At 41.3% G+C, this 12481-nt stretch overlaps 1 protein-coding gene across 1 annotated transcript in view; it reads left to right on the top strand.

Annotated features, from left to right (window-relative positions):
- The window catches only part of Fas1 (fasciclin 1 Fas1 domain-containing), a 180826-nt gene that overhangs the window by 148154 nt on the left and 20191 nt on the right, over positions 1 to 12481 (top strand). The window lies entirely within an intron of this gene.

The raw sequence follows: 12481 nt of genomic DNA, 5'->3' as shown, positions 1-12481 counted from the left end.
TCGTGTTTCTCGCGAACTTTTACATAAGAATCAATGATCAAATCGCAAATCCCTCACACACGCAACATCTCCATTTTTGACTAATACTGCAAATTTTGATATTTATTTTAAATTTTAAGGGGTGCTCCCAAAAGAAAAAAAAATCCCACGAGAAAACCAACGGAACCACTTCAAGAACCTCAAAATTTTGTATAAACGAAGTTATAAGCTATTAAAGTTTTCAAATTTTGTTCGACCTTCCCATTGACTCGATCCAGTGTGCGCCGGAGCGCCCGCGCCTGCCAGCTAGGCAATCCGCATGACAAATCGGGGCGGGCGGCTCCGCGGTTTTTCATCCCTTGAGCGAGGCGCGTTTAAACGCGGGCGTGTGAATGAAAAGATGCATGAGTAGCTTTCCCCCACCCCCGACCGGTGGGGGGGGGGGGCACTAGCTTTCCCCGGGAAAAATCCTCCCGATTACCCTTTTCCGACGGAGGCATTCGATTCGTTTTTCTTGAATTCCAGTGCGCATCAGATGCCGCGGTCGCACTTTGGAAGTAAGATACTTGTTTTGGAGAGAATGAATTCGATCAACGAACACCGATTTAGAGATAAAAACGTCAATCGATCGGCAGCGACTCGATCGGTTTAAGACGTTATGACTTCTAGGAAGTGTAGGAATAGATGATGGACCACTAGACAAGGTAAGAATTTCAGCATTCTAATGCATTTTTCGTAACCAAAATTTCACGTAAAACACGATGCGTACAACTAAAATTACCGAAATCAACTCCTTACGAAGATATTCAATGATTCTTGATGCGTGAATTCAAACCACCCGCTTATGAAAACTCAATCTCTGCGTGATTCACATCGCGCGGTAAACGTTTATCATGACAGTCTCTGCGATATAAAAATCTGGCAACCTCAATCTTGACGCTTTGGCTCAGCTATAGCAAATTGCATGTAGTTTGGGACAACACATGGTGGGAAATGAACATTGCTCGATTGAGAAGATTGCTGAAACCGTTGTGGTGCGCGATTTGACTCACGTAGAACTTCGAGTTTCTTGTGAGCGGGCAGTTCAAATTCCTTGTAACCAATGTGAAATAAAAACATTAATTTCTTCGTTAGGAGTTGGTTTCAGTCATTTTCGTTGCGCGAATCGTGTTCTGCGTGGAATTTTGGTTAAGGAACATGTATCAGAATCCTTTAATTCGTACCCTGTCTAGTGGTCCATTATGGGTATAGATTTATAGACATGACCAACACCATCTCCACGCCTAGAGGCCCTTCAAGGCGACCTGTGAAAAAGTTTAAATCCGTACTGTGCGACACGCTGGAAAATTTTGGGATTTCTTGTCCAGTTTTCAACGCCGGTCGCGATGTGTGCAAACAGAATGAAGAGGAAGAAAGGGAGACATGCCCTCCGGCTGCGATATAGTACGGGAAAAACGCAACCCGAGGGGCCCGATGTCTCTTCCGGCAGGGACGCTCGTCTCGATGGGGAGAATTTCGCAAAGGCCATCACTTTTGAACATCCCTCGTTGCCGAGGATTACGTAAAAATGCTTGCGATTGATCTGCTCCTCAACGTCAAAAAGTATTTTGAAAAGAAATTTAATCGAACTTGGGAAAACACACTACGTTCCTCCTGGAGTCCGACCCCGCAGCAAAATGTGATCAGTAAAAACCGAGAGAAAACTTACGGGCTTCGTTGCTTGATACGCCTTCATTCGCAGGGCTAGGCAAAAACAGATCTTGCAAGTAAAGAGAGTTGCATCCTTCGTTGGAGAGCTCTGTTTCTCGCACTCCGGTCACGCTTTTGTTGACGAATAAATAAGGCATGGGTTTGATCGACATGGATCAATCGAACAATAAAAGCGTGACTCGATCGAGTGATTCCACTGACACCGATTCGATCGATATAATTCGACGGGTTTGTCGATCGATTCACGGGTTTGTCGATCGATTCATGGGTTCGCCGGTCGATTCATGGGGTTTTTGATCGACTTGCGGGTTTTGTCGATCATTTCACGATTTTTTCCATAGATTCACGTGTTCCTCGATCGATACACGGATGTCGTCGATTGACTTATGGATTTTGTCTATCATTTTACGGGTCTATCGATTGATTCACGAAGTTGTCGACCGATTCACGGGTTTGTAGATCGATTCACGTTTTAATTTTTTGATCGATTCGTGTTGAATTGTTTATTAAATCGACGCTGTTTTTTTTTAAGAACTTACTCAATCGAGTCGGTGCAATTCATAATTCCGAAAAAAGTTCATGAATTTTAAATTTTGTGGTTTTAAAATTTATTCGAGCCTTTTGGAATTTCACTTTCCATCTCTGTTCGTGCGTAAATTCTTGCGAGGAACACGATGATGCCACACTGGTTTTCTCTTAAGAAAACTCCTAAAAAGAGCTCTCGAAGTTGAGGTCGTAAAGGAGGGGATAATGATATCCCACACTACATTTAGAATCCACCTGCATATCTAGTCAAACATTCCATGCAAAGACAGGGAGCAATTGTACATTAGCAGGGTTACTGTGGTTCCAACTTTGGGGTCCCCAAACAAAGTGGCAACCCTTTTAATGTATTTTCGCCCCGTCTGTGCATTGAGAGTTTCACAAGATACGGATCGCATTTTGCAAAAAGAGACCAAGAGCATTCCAATGTTGCTATAGGGTTGTGCAACTTACATTTTTCGTAGGTAATGAAATTACTGAAATCATGCAAAAAATTAAATTTACAAAGGTAATTTTCGTCTTGAATCTATAATTTATCGGGAGTAAAGATAAAACTTCTTTAGATGATTAGTTTATATCTGTAAGTTAAAAAAAGTTCCACAATTTTAGCAACATCGGTATGCTCTTGGCTCATTTTTGCAAAATGCATTCCATGCAGATTTCCTCCATTACAAGCTCAACTTTGAGAGCTTTTATTTGACAGTATGTTGGATTTTTCTAGCCGACGTGCGTTAAAAATTCAGCATAAAGCTGAAAATCTCAATACAGAGGGAAAAAGCTCACACACATGCACAAGATCTCAGATCAGATCTCATTAAATTTGAGCTTGAAAGTCGAGTTTGGAGAAAACCATTGCCACCGTCGTGTTTCTCGCGAAATTTTACGCAAGAATATTACTTACATCGCGAATCTCTCACACATACAAGAACTTTATTCTTATTTTAGTGGTTCATTGGCCATACGAAGACAAGACAAGATCCAACATGTTTCCAACGTCGCTTAACAGCGATTTGCACTCCATATGCCGAGAGTGTGTCGCAAGTCAGTCGAGGGTGTTTGGCCGATGAAAACCGAACACCGTTTTTCAATTCGCCGGAGAGGACTTGATCGGTGAGTGATGCCCTTCGGAATTAATATCCGGTGTCTTTTCGGAGCCTCCCTCTCTGCCCCTTATCGGTGGCTCCCGCGGGGAGAAACGGAGGGGACTTGGCGAAGGGCCTTTGTGTGATTATCGTCGGATAGGTGTGAAAGCTGTCACGATTCCCCTTTGACTTTGCTCCTTTACCTCATTTTACAGCACGCAACTTGCTCATGCTTTTCCCTCCGAAAAGCTGCGAGATCGGAAAAAACCGTGATATGTGTTCGGCCGTGCTAAAGAAGAACGCCGTAAGAACATTCAAATGTTGCCACGTTTCCTCTCAGAAGCATAGGGACACTAATGGCACATACGTTGTTTTTAAACCGGGCCAGAATTTATAGTTCCAAATTGCAAAATGTAGTCCAATGGAGATGTTGCATGTGTGAGGAATTTGCGATTTGACTGTTGATTCTTATGTAAAAATTCGCGAGCAACACGATGGTGCCACTGGTTTTCTCTGAAATCATCTCCCAAGCTCAAAAAAAGCTCTCAAGTTGAGGTAAAAATGGAGAGGATATCCCACGCTATCCTGAGAGTCCACCTTTACATTAAGACAAACTCTCCACGAAAGATAGGGAGCAAATACATTGACAGGGCTGCCACCGTATTTGGGGACTCCAAAACTGAAAACACGGCAACCCTCCTAATGTATTTGCTCCCTATCTTTGCATGGAGAGTTTGTCTTGATGTAGAGGTGGACTCTCAGGATAGCGTGGGATATCTCCTCCATTTTGGCCTCAACTTGAGAGCTTTTTTTGAGCTTGGGAGTTGACTTCAGAGAAAACCAGTGGGATCATCGTGTTCCTCGCGAACCTTCACATAAGAATCAACAGTCAAATCGCAAATTCCTCACACATGCAACATCTCCATTATCGTGTTAGCACACAGAAACCATGCCTTCCCGAGAAGGATTTTTTTCGAACGAACTTGTCGATAAATACATTCTAAATAAATCGAGAAGCAAGAAAAGTTAAAAGACAAAATCGGATTACGCCTTTCCTATCTTCGGCTGTGGTCCACACGTGGACCTCGAAGCGCCACTACAAGTAAGAGACGGAAACAAACATAAACTGGAGAGAGAGCAAAGGAAAGGACGCGCGTTGATGACGGCGCAGAGATACAACTATTCGTGCTCGATGGGTGTCCGTGTTGCATCTGGAAAATTGAAGGCGCGATGGCGCGAGGCGTGAACTCGCAATGCTCTGCTCTGTGCTGCCAATGAGGTGTCGCTCAGATTCGGGAGATCATCCTTAGGGAGATCATGCTAAGATCCTTGGGGGTCGCTCCAGGGGTAGCTGACGTGGCGTGGTTCCATTCTGCTTAATGCGGTCCGATTAAATCAGTCTATTGCTTGATCTGACCGAAAATAAGTAACTCAAAGTAACCTTAAGCAAGGAATGTGTTAACCGCGTAGTGATGTCACTGCTGATGTCCGACGGGGCGGTGAAGCAGAGGGGGGGGGGGGGGGTCGGGGCCGTTGACGCGTGACGAATTAGAGCTGCGTCCTATCCGTCATCGCCGTTCGGGGGAGTCCGACGACGCGGAGAGGCACGAAAACCGCGTCATTAGCGCAGCCACGGAAAAAAATGAGCCCGCGTCTCAGCGACAAATGAGCTTCGAATCCTCCTCCCCCCCCCCTCGCCCCCTCTCTGGGACATTTTTCGGCTCGGAATGAGGATTGAGGATGGGGGCCTCGGTGGAAAATGACAGGGCGGCTGCCTCACCCGACCGAGAGCATCGGGAAAATGAAAGGCCAACGGTTCTGTCAATCCCTTCAGTTTTTCATTTATCTTTTTCGTTTTTTCTTTTTATTTTTTCTTCTTTTTTCGTTTTCTTTTTCTTCTTTTTTCGTTTTCTTTTTCTTCTTTTCTTTTTATGTTGTTCTTACACTTTTTTCTTTTTCTCTTTTCTCGTTTTTCTCTCTTTCTCTTCTCCGTTTTTCTTTTTTGTTCTTTTTTTCATTTTCTTTCTTTCTTTTTCTTACCCTTTTTTTCCTTTTTATTTTTTTCTTTTTCTTTTTTTGGTTTTCTTTTTTAGGTACCTATGTTAAATCGTATCAGAGGTACAAATGGTCTCAGATGTTAAGGCACCTCTTAAAAATTAACGTATCATACTACTTCAACTTCTTTTTCTTTTTTCCCCTTTTCTTTTTCCCTTTTTTTCATTCATTTCGTTTCTATATTTTATTTCTTCTCTTCTATTGGCGCGTATACGTAGTATACCGCCTTTGCGATCGTTTTGACCCCCCACTCGATACAATAACCGAGTCCCTTGGTTCCTTACCGAAAAGTGACTACCGCGAACTTCTGAGATTTTCCAAAGCGTGTAAAAAGTTTATTTATCCGTCAATAATTATGATTTAAAGTTGTTTCTCATTCTGGGGCTCATTAGTTTATGTGTAATGAATACCAAGAGTCTACGTTACTTGGTTATTTTTAAAAAAACCTTAGAATACGACGCGCTGATTTAAAATATGCATATATAAGCAGAAGCAAGCGAACTGATTCGAGGATGGCTGATCAGGTCGGCACTCGTTGAATGAGAATTTCACTTCTTCGTTTTGTTTAAAACGTTTCTTTGACAGATCTCCATACCCTGTTATCCTTTTCAAAATTTGGTACTCCTTGCTCTGATAGCCAGGGCCAGCAGGATAGTGGTAAGTGCAATCTGTGATGAGCCTCGAGACTCATTAAACCATGTGCTAACCGTGGCCCATACAGAAATTCACTCCCCTATCAGGCCAAAACAGTGCCCAGGCAGGCACAAAACCCAGGTAGTGTCCCGGTCCTGGCTCGGTTCGCCGCGTCGCTTCCCAGCTGAAGAACAAAAGGCGACCCTCGCGGCCCTCGCCACAGTCAGACCTAATTACTTTCACTCGATTATACCCATTTCACCGTCACGCTGGGATCCACCAAATTTTCGAAAAAATTGTCTCGCGAGTACTTAGCAATTTTTTCCTTACTCTCCGTTCAAAGACGAATTGAAAGAGGTCTCATTCATAAAAATCGGCCGAATAGAAGAAAAGTTATAGTATTCGAAATCCAAAGAAATCAACGAAACTTCTCCATAGAAAAAATAAAATGAAGGGGAAAAAAGAAATTTATAAATTACAATTGAATATAATTGACCTCAGAATTTGGCAAGCAATTCAACTATATAACGGAGAAAAAATTGGGAGAAATTACAAAAAATTCGCCTCTTCCAAGGGGCTTTTGTAAGAATTTTGATCTGAAGGCAAGGATTGAATACCAGCGCAGTACTCCATACAATACATGGTGTGCCTGAACGAACATTTTTTTTTTGTGTCAAAATCGAAAATTCTTTATATTTTTTAACTTCAGTGTCTCTTGAGTCGTTTAAGCCAAAAAAAAAATTCCGTCAAGATTCTGGAAAGTAAAGGCGCTTTAAAAGTATTCTGAGGCTATGTATCCTAACTGTGTCCACACATGGTTTCTGTTCAGCATATCCATGTGTAAGTATTTTTACACGTAGAATCTAATTTTCAAGTCAGGGAGTCGACACATCTCGATTTTTTCGATTTTATACGGAAAATTGATGGTTTTTTGGGATTGAAAATATTATTGTTTCATGAAAAATAAAGGCACCCAAAATGACTATAGCATATTGATTTTTATATATTTGCACCCACGAAATTGGTTGGTAAATTCAACGAGTGAGTGTATCGACCTGGTATATCAAGTTTCTGCAATTTTTTACGGCAAATCGGTAGATTTTCGGGATGTAGATTGCTTACTTTCAATTCATGAATGAATAAAGCATGGACATGGTTGAACTTCTTTGCATAGAAATACGTTTAAAATAACAAAATCAAGACATATTTAATGCAATTGCATTTATATCGAGTCAATTTCTTTTCAATAATATATCGGGATTTATAATAGGCACCGGTGATTTGGATATTTTAGCCCCAAAAATACCTTTAAATCGACTGTATCTTTCAGGAGTTCGACAGAATTTTTCCTTTCTTCGCTTAAATTATTCCGTAGCACTTTTCTTTAAGAATCTGATAAGATATTCCTGGGGGCAGATCAAAAAACTTAAACTCGTTCGAATGGCTTTCTACATTCACAATACACGGTCTCGTCAACGTGCGTCGTTGAAGAGTTGGAATATATATCGTATAAATTCTCTTGTTGTGCTACTTGCCTATTTTGAAATCTCTGTAAATGAAAACTAGGGGGTTGATATGTGTGAGTTAATGACGCGCCTTATCAACACATTGTGTTGGAGTTCACTGCTTGTTTTTCCTTCTCCTTTTTTTCTCTTTTTTGTCTCCTTCATTTCTTCTTTATTCCTCCTCTTTTTTCCTCATCTTCTTTTTATTTTCCCATTTCTTTCTCTCTGCTTTTTCCGCGTCGGGTAGTAAAGTAGTTTTTGGGTGCATCTATAGTTTGTGTGCTCGGATTTTGTGTTAGAATTGCTCAAAAGACGTTTTTTTTTTCAAATACTTTTGATCACATCGCGAAGTTAATTCTCTGAAAACTTGGGCAGAAATATTCACAAATTTTCCTCAAAATTCGTGTTTTAGTGAAGGTAATTTGACAATGTCCGAAAGGCTCATACGGTGTTTCATCTTACCATGGCAGCATGATTCTACCTTGCAAAGGAGAAACGCCGTATGAACGTCCAAAACTTGCCTAATTTCCTCCAATAAAATGCTAATTTTTGAGACTAGTTTTGAATATTTTCTTTTGAAACTTTTACATGACTCGGATCTGATTGCTGATATAAATCTTCGATAAAATTGGAGGAAAAATATTCACAGATTGCCCTGAAATTGAGTATTTTATCACGGAAAATTTGGCACCTCTCGAATGTTCATACGTCGTTTTTACATAACACAGCAGCATTATTAGGAACTCGATACCTCCCGGGCGTTACGGCTCTTATCTGGCGCGCCATCCATCGATCAGGGATGACAATAGTTCGGAGTTTCGGAGTGTTTTTGGAAATTTGAGCCCCTTGCTTTTCGCCCTCGTTTTTGTAACGAATCTTCCGCAACCCCTTGACATAGCGCGACCCCCTCATCAGTTGCGAGATATCGATTTATCTGGCATTTAAACCTATGGAAAAGGATCGATAAACACGTTGTTCGCAACGAACGCCTTATTAATCGATTCTTTACCACGGCTTCAAATGGGGAAATATCGATTAATCGATCATTCATGCCTCCCCTCTGCCCCTTATCCATTTTTATCAAATTGACATGCATTAAGACTTTATGGGTTGTATTCATAGTCGTTCCTTCACTGGAAAAAAAAAAAACACATTTCCAAGAGTTTCACATTTTCCACACAACAAGAGTCCAGACTCTTGAAAACATTGACAAGAAAAAATACTCTTGATTCGATCGGATTTTTGCTTGAATCAAATCGAAATCCGCTTAAATTAAGAGGCTTGGTCCTTGATTTAAGTTAGATTCTGATCGAATCAAGAGTACGTTTTCTTGTCGACGTTTTTCAGAGTCTAGACTCTAGATCCAATGTGGTTTTTTTTCCAGTGTTAAACAGTTCCTTTCCCTGGGAGGTCCCTTATAAGGGACTGTATACAATTTACATTGTGATCAAAGGTGATCTATAAAGGAAGCCTCCAAAATAGCGCCCTAAAAAGGATACCTTTTGTCAACCTCGACTGAAATGCAGCAGTATAACGATGTATCGATTTATCTGCCGCATACATCTATGGAAAAGGATCGACGAACAAGATGTTTGCAACGAACGAGTTAATAATCGATTCTTTACCGCAGCTTCAATGGGGAAATATCGATAACCGATCCTTCACGCCTCGACACCGGAATTCTCGCAAGGGATTACAATAATTCGATACATTGAAAGCACATTAAAATTGAAATAGGCTCGGAGGTGGTGTCTAGGACCGGGGAAAATTGGGAATCATCAGGGAGTGAACACTTTTAGGGAATATCAGCGAATCTACTCCAGGAACTGGGAATCTCTTCTTCCATCGCTTGAATGGCGTATTTGGATCTTCAAATCATCAAATTAATGGGGAAGCCTCATGGACCAGAACCAGATAATTTGAGAACCAAGAACGCTTTTTGAATTGAAAATTTGAATGGGCGTCAAAAAATCGGCTGAAAGATAAAAAATATCTATATTCATGGCTGGAACTCCGGAGGTCTATATAGTTTGCACCAAGAAAATCCCCGTGAAATGGGAGAAATTTCGGTTTCCCATCCGCAGGGCCGGATTTACCTACTTGCCGCCCCCTTCTCATTCGTATTGAAACATCAATAAAACCATCAAGTGAACGTGCAAGCGGGGGACGGGTGCATAAGACGCGTTTACTCGTGTTGAACACATTTTTTGGGGATCCCCTGTCAACACTACTATAGCAAAAGTTAAGTTTTGTAAACCTATCTCTGTGCGGACAAGGCCTTCTATTCATAAGAAATGAACGAAAAAATTATGAAAGAACAAACATGAATGTGGTATAATGATTTTAACTTCCGCCGCCGCGCCGCGTAGACCGCACCGTCTTTGGCGCAATGCGTGAAGTATTCACGCAGTCTTGTAGGCGCTATCCGTTTCACGCTGACCGCAGTGACCGCACTGTGTTTGATGCAATGCATGAAGTATTCGTGCAGTCTTGTAGGCGCTCATATGTATTACATGCCGATCGCCGCGCCGATGGCTTCTCCTTTTCATCTCAAGTCCTCGTCATCATTGCACTCTGCGCCGCGCCGTTCCAGGCCAAACTGCGTGTTTGGTTTCTCTCTTAACTCGACTAATTAAATGTGCTGTCTCTTGTATCACTGAAAGACGACAAAATTAAAAATTACTACACTCTCAGGAAATAAGAGATTTTGTCGCCTTTTCTCGTTTGTAATTTTGTTTTTCTAAATCCGATATCTTTTTATACCTACATTTAAAAAAATTGCAAAATTTGCCGCCCTCTAGATTTGCCGCCATGGGCCGCGGCCCATGTGGCCACTCTCTTAATCCGGCCCTGCCCATCAGAGAATGAGCTCTTGAACAGCAGGAGGAATCAGGGAACACCCAAGGAAAGAGCATGGTCAAATATTGTATGTAGACACCATGTTATGAGCATATAAAACTATTTGTTTAGGTCTTTTCTCCAAAAAGTTTGTCAAAATAAGGAGAAAATTATTAACCTAACCAGAAATTTTAAACCAAAGTATCAAAGATAATTAATTACTACTCATTTAATTGTAAATCCAAGAAACGGAGGAAGCCCAGCAATCCTTAGACCATAAACCAATACCATCAGCTTTTTAAGTAAATCCACCTGATCGAATTAAAGTTGATTGATGTAAAAAACGCTATATTTATTTAATGGATTAACTAATCATCAAAGTATACATATATAACTTATAAAAAGAAAAAATAAAAAAATAAAATATAAATCATAAGTAATAATAGAAAATTAAAAATATTAAATACTACAATTATAAATACTAAATTCTTTATAGGAGATTTGAAAACTTGTATTCAACCAAATTAACATCGAACGCCTTAACACATACACAGTGGAATCATGTGAAAACTGAAAAGTGTGCTCTAGAGCAGTACCTACGCATGCAGGAATCAAGCATTGTTGGTCTTACTGTATCGTATCATACTGAATTTCGGGCGCTACACGCGGTATCAATGTATCATCATGACATGACAAAATTGTCGACGGTTTCAGTGAAACGGCGTTTTGAACTTTTGAATGCATTTTTTTCGAGTCTCGGTGCTCCGCTGTGCAGTGCACCCTCCCGCCGAAAATGCCCCAAATTCGAACGACGCACAGTAGTGGATCGAGTCCATCAGAGAGGTCGCACATGAAATTGTCAACTTAAACTGCTTTTGATGTTTAATTTCAGGGTGTCTACCAGTCCGTAAAGTCCGGAAAAAGTACGTATTTTTTAAGGTCGGTCCGTAAGTACCTTAAAAGTACGTTAATCTCGCGGAGGGTCCTTAATTTTTCGCATTTTGCGCTGCGCGTTCAGTTCGATCGCCTTATAGTTATGCGACCCTCTGTGCGTTGGCCGTCAGGCGTATTAGTACAATGTCAGCCTGTAAGAACGGGGTTGTTGTAGAGGAGCGGAACAAGGCATTTCCCTAGATTTGACGGAAACAGTCGAAAAGGCCACGGGAATAGCCGAAGTAAAGCGCGCGGCAGTGCCAAAATCGAAGAATTGCGATACGTCGCGAAAAGGTATTTAAAAAGTACTTAATTTCTCCAAAACGAGGTACTTAAATTTTTCCTTAAGTACCTAACAAGTACTTCAAAAGTACTTATTTTATTTTTGTGGACCCCAGTAGACACAATGAATTCGTCACATTTTAAATTCGAAGGGGCACCTACTGGAGGAAATTTAACTAGGAAACCGATGTGACCCCTTTTAAAATCTCAAGGTTTTCCATGAACGGAGTTTGAGCTTTTAAAGTTTCCAAATTTTGTACGACCTCTCCCATTGACTTGATCCACCGTGCGACGATTTTGCGATTTTGCTCAGTGGAATTGGCAACGCTGGAAAGAGGTGCAGTTTGGCGCGGGAGGGTGAAGGCTGGGGGCATGAATGGTGTCTGGAAAATCCCCAACGGTCGGGGGGGGGGGTGGGGGGGGGGGTCGTATCTAAACTGCACTGAAGTGCGCTCACTGACCTAGTAAGCAAAACTCGCTGTAACAGGGTCACCCCTAGCTCTCTTCAACATTGCTTTAAACCCCCCGCTCGATTCCTTAAATTTTCAGTTTTCGTCGATGAGTACCTGAAAGCTACTTTTGACACTTGAAGGTGATTCGACGGTTGCCATTTTTTGCGTCAGAGCGACGTGCGATATATCGCATCAATTGGTTCCAGTTTTTCAGCTACTCGTCATTTTTCTCCAATTTTGAGATCGCAATTCTGTCGTCAGGAGACTAAAGCACTCACTTACCAATTTTAACAAAGAAATTCAACGTAATAAAGGCGTGGTTATTTCAGAGAGAAAACATCGCATTCGATACTGATATCGAAACTGCCTTCGAATGCGATATTTCTATAATATATCTCTAAAAAAACCGCGCCTTCATTACGTTGAATTTCTTTGTTAAAATAGGTGCCTTCCGTCACCTTTAAGGTGA

Source organism: Bemisia tabaci, chromosome 9 (assembly GCF_918797505.1).
Source record: "Bemisia tabaci chromosome 9, PGI_BMITA_v3".
Lineage (NCBI taxonomy): Eukaryota > Metazoa > Arthropoda > Insecta > Hemiptera > Aleyrodidae > Bemisia > Bemisia tabaci.
Note: the sequence above shows the minus strand (reverse complement) of the source record. Positions and strands in the feature narration are given on the sequence as shown.